The sequence below is a fragment of the Orcinus orca genome, chromosome 19 (assembly GCF_937001465.1).
Source record: "Orcinus orca chromosome 19, mOrcOrc1.1, whole genome shotgun sequence".
Taxonomy (NCBI): Eukaryota; Metazoa; Chordata; class Mammalia; order Artiodactyla; family Delphinidae; genus Orcinus; species Orcinus orca.
The window spans coordinates 39,743,456-39,748,277 of NC_064577.1; positions in this window are offsets into that span (position 1 = coordinate 39,743,456).

The following is a 4,822-nucleotide window of genomic DNA, read 5'->3' on the forward strand; positions in this document are numbered from 1 at the left end:
TGGGCTCTGTTTGTCTTTCACTGGGGTCGGGTGGATGGCTTTGGGAAAGGTTGAGGGTGGGGAGCACAGCATAGATGATTCTGGAATGGAAGCTGGAGTGACATGTCTTGCGTTCTGTGATGTCTTCTGAAATTTCCCGTCTCGCCACTCCACGCTCCCCACCCCCAGAAGATGCTCTTGGTAAATGCTTGTATCGAGGAGTCTGAGCATCCACGGGGGCCAGGGGACTCAGGGACCCCATGGCTGATCCACTCAGCTTCACCTGGAACTTGCTGTGTGGCCTTAGGCAGGTTCCTCTGCTTCTCTGGCCCTCAAGTTCATCCTCTGTAAAGTGTCACGGCCTCTCCCAGGACTAATGCTAGGATTGATTCTAGGTGCTTAACAACAAGGGTCGTAGAGAGCTGGTTGAAATGTCACCCCGATGTCACTGTGGGTGTGTGGTTGAGGGGTCAGCCTTCCTTCCCACCTGAGTTCCTCAGGGGAGCCCAGAATGCTTACTGAGGATTCTCAAGAGGGGGCTTTGGCTGTTCCCTTCTCCCTGTGATGACCAGGTGTGGAACGGGCCCCCTTTCCTTTGACTTCCCCCCCAAGCATCCGTTCACACAGGGACGAGTGTGGAGCTAATTTGACTGGTGACTTGGAGGCAGGCATAGGGGTTTATATCACCCACCTGACAGCCCTGATGAGAATTTAGACCCGAATATTAAACACCCCAATTCTGAAATGTCCCTTGACCATTCCCAGCACATAGAATGTTTTCCTGGCCAACTTTTTCTTCTTGGGTCCCCCTGCTTCCCTCCATGTTTCTGGGCGCTCTCCTGCTTTTTTCTCTCATTTCTGGACAACTTTCTCCCCATCTCCTGGGGCACCCCTGGAAACTCAATATTTCTTTACTATACCTAGCAACCCCACACTTGTAATTCTGTCCTAATCCAGTGGTTCTCAACCCTGGTCTCACATTAAAATTGCCTGTGGGGTTAAAAAATACAATTGCCTGGACCCCAATCCAGCACAATTAAATCCGAAGTTCAGGAAAGGCTGAGAGCTTAGCCACTGAACAACGAATAACATCTCAGCAACCGAACAACTTTACTATTCATTTCTTTCTCACAACACAACTGATGGAGATTGGGTGGCACTCCTTGCAAGTGATTCAGGGATCCAGTCTCCCTAGTCACAGGGCCCTGGATTACTGCAAGTGAAGCTGGGAAATGTAGTCTTTCTTGGTGCTCCAGAAGAGGAAACAGGATCTAACCAGGACATGGGTTTGAGTCCTGGTCCGGGAAGATCCCACATACCGTGGAGCAACTAAGCCTGTGCACCACAACTACTGAGCCTGCACTCTAGAGCCCGCGAGCCACAACTTCTGAGCCCACGTGCCACAACTACCGAAGCCCATGCCCGTGCTCCGCAATAAGAGAAGCCACCGCAAAGAGAAGCCCACGCACGGCAACCAGGAGCAGCCCAACTCACTGCAACAAGAGGAAGCCCGTGCGCAGCAACGGAGACCCAACACAGCCAAAAAAACCCACATTAAATAAATAAATAAATAAAAGCTCCCCAGATGATTCTAACATGTAGCCAAGTGTGCCAACTACTGCCTCTCTATTTTGGACATCACTTTGTAGTGTGGGGAATTTCCTTTTAGTCCCAAACTGGCATCAGTTTTTCCTAATACAGGCAGTTACATTTCTAAAAGGAACTCTGCCCGTTTTTTTTTTAAATCCTTTTTCCCTCTTGGCACGGTAGCATGTAGTTAGTAGGGCAGAAAGGATTCTTATCACACTATAGTTGGAAAGACTGGCCTGGAGGGGCAAGGGCTTTGCCTAATGTCACACAGAAAATTGTTGGCAGAGCTGGAACCAGGCTCTTGGACTCTCGGCTCCCAGCCGGGCTTCCCTGCCATGTTGCCTTCCAGAGATGGAGGGGGATTGATTAGAAATGGGGGTAGGGTTGTGCTTGGGGAAGGAGGCACTGTTGGAGGAGAAACATGGGCTAAGAAAGGGAACCACGAGGGATCGCGTGGGCTCCCTTGCCATCCCCAGACTCAGCTCCTCAAGAGACTCAGGGGGTTGAGAGCATCACCTTTAGACAAGCTCACTGGCCCGGCTTCCTCTGGGCTGGGTTTGGTGGGGACCACAGAGTTCTGGGAGAGACAAGTGCAGGCCATGCCAGCTGGTAAGGAGGGCCGTCTAGCTTGTTCCATTGATCTGTTTATCTAGCCTAACTGCCATGATCAGAGTTTTAATTCTTTAGAAACTTCTGTTTTACTATCTAGTAAGGAAAGTTTTCAATTACTCTCTTTTTTTATTTATTATTTTTAAAATAAATTTATTTATATTTTTGGCTGCATTGGGTCTTCGTTGCTGCTCACGGGCTTTCTCTAGTTGCGGTGAGCAGGGGTTACTGTTCATTGCGGCGCGCGGGCTTCTCATTGTCGTGGCTTCTCTTGCTGCGGAGCACCAGCTCCAGGAGCGAGGGCCTCAGTAGTTGTGGCATGCGGGCTCAGTAGTTGTGGCTCTCAGGCTCTAGAGAACAGGCTCAGTAGTCGTGGCGCACTGGCTTAGTTGCTCCGCGGCATGTGGGATCAGACCAGAGCTCGAACCCGTGTCCCCTGCATTGGCAGGCGGATTCTCAACCACTGCACCACCAGGGAAGTCCCTGTGGCTGTAACTTTTGCAGTTTGAAGTGTGACAGCAAAGCTGGCTCAAATGTTTTTCCTTCTTCACAGTCTCCTGGATAGATTTGTTCTTAGACCGTTTGATGTTTTTCTTTCCTTTTTTGTTTTTTTTGTTTTTTTTGTTTGTTGTTTTTTGGCCGTGTGGCTTGTGGGATCTTAGTTCCCTGACCAGGGATGGAACGGGGCCCTCAGCAGCGAAAGCTCGGAGTTCTAACCATTGGACCACCAGGGAATTCCCTTTCTTTCCTTTTGCAGTTGAGCACTTTCAACTTTTCCCTTAAAGGAAGCACGTTACGGCTTCTCTGTGGCAGATCCGAATTGCCAGCATCACTTCTCTGGTGCTTTGGGGCAATTTTGAGTAAAATAAAAGTTACTTGAACGCAAAGCGCTGTGGTAGCAAGACAGTCGATCTAACTTAGAGGGCTACTAAGTGACTATCAGGTGAAATACGCTGGACAAAGGAATGATGCGTGTCCTGGGCAAGACAGAGTGGGACAGTGAGAGGTTTCATCACTCTACTCAAAATGGCACACAATTTGGGGACTTCCCTGGTGGCGCAGCGGTTAAGAATCTGCCTGCCAATGCAGGGGACACGGGTTCGAGCCCTGGTCCGGGAAGTTCCCACATGCTGCAGAGCAACTAAGCCAGTGTGACACAACTACTGAAGCCCGTGTGCCTAAAGCCCGTGCACCGCCACAAAGAGTAGCCCCGTTCGCCGCAACTAAAGAAAGCACGGGCACAGCAATGAAGACCCAATTCAGCCAAAATTAAATAAATTTATTTTTTTAAAAAAATGGCACGGGGGCTTCCCTGGTGGCGCAGTGGTTGAGAGTCCGCCTGCCGATGCCGGGGACACAGGTTCGTGCCCAGGTCCGGGAAGATACCACATGCCGCAGAGCGGCTGGGCCTGTGAGCCATGGCCACTGAGCCTGCGCGTCCGGAGCCTGTGCCCCGCAACGCGAGAGGCCACAACAGTGAGAGGCCCGCGTACCGAAAAAAAAAAAAAAAAAAAGGCACGCAATTTGAAACTTACAAGTTGTTTATTTCTGAAGTTTTCCATTTAATATTTTTGGACAGCCGTTGCCCATGGGTAACTGAAAGCGCCGATAAGTGGGGACTACTGTATTCATTCAACAATTATCTACTGAGCACCTTTGAACAAGGCGGGGTCCCTACATCCAGAGGCCCAGAGTTTACGGGAGCAGATAGGAAGAGGGTCCTGATCAGGACTCTGTAATGAGAAGCTGTTACGGCAGCACCAAGAAATGGCTCCTCAGTCAGTCCGTGGGAGCATCAAAAAGCATTTCCAAGAGGTGCTGATGCCGGAACGAATTCTCAAACACACGGGGATGTTTGCTAAGTGGATGAATAAATGCTTGTTGCACACTGAAAAGGAATTGGTATTTTGGTAATATTTTTGATATTGGATTTCTTTTTCTACTCTAGAATCCTGCCTATGAGTGTGTGTGCACACGTGTGAGGGGAGGTGGTGGTCGTGGGGTTTTTGCTTAAAGCACAGATCACCTAATTCCCCACTACCTTCCGTTTACAAATTTCAAAGTTAGGAAGGGAGCATCCCCCCACTCCCCTTAGTCTGTCGTGCTACCTTGGCTTAGGGCCAGACTTAAGATACTCAGACTTCCCAGATTAGAATACTCCCCCTTTTTTTGCCTACTGGGGGAATAAGGTGTGTCCTCATCTACTGTACTTAATGCAGAAAATAAAGCTGTGTTCTCTAAAGAGGGACACAAGACTGGGAGGAAACAAGAATATAATAAGCCAACCTCTGAAATGTTATGCTGCCTTTAGCTCTTGTTTCTTCTCTGCTACACGGACTCCTGGGCCAGTGGGTCCACAGCGTCTGTTACCTTGTACACATTAAGACTCCCAAACCCTATTTTCAACTGCTCATGAGACATATCTCCACCTGGATGGACTTCTTAGAGATTTTCCAAGACCCAAATCCACAGTCGCATGTGCCTGCTGTTCACTTTCCATGTGACTCTCCAAGAACCCCATGGACCCCCTCGGGACACTGTGGTCATTGTTTATGTGGCTTCCCGCCCTCCATAACCAGGAGTTCCTAGAGGGCAGAGGCCAAGCTTTCTTGTCCTTTGGCACAAGGCTTAGTACAATTATATC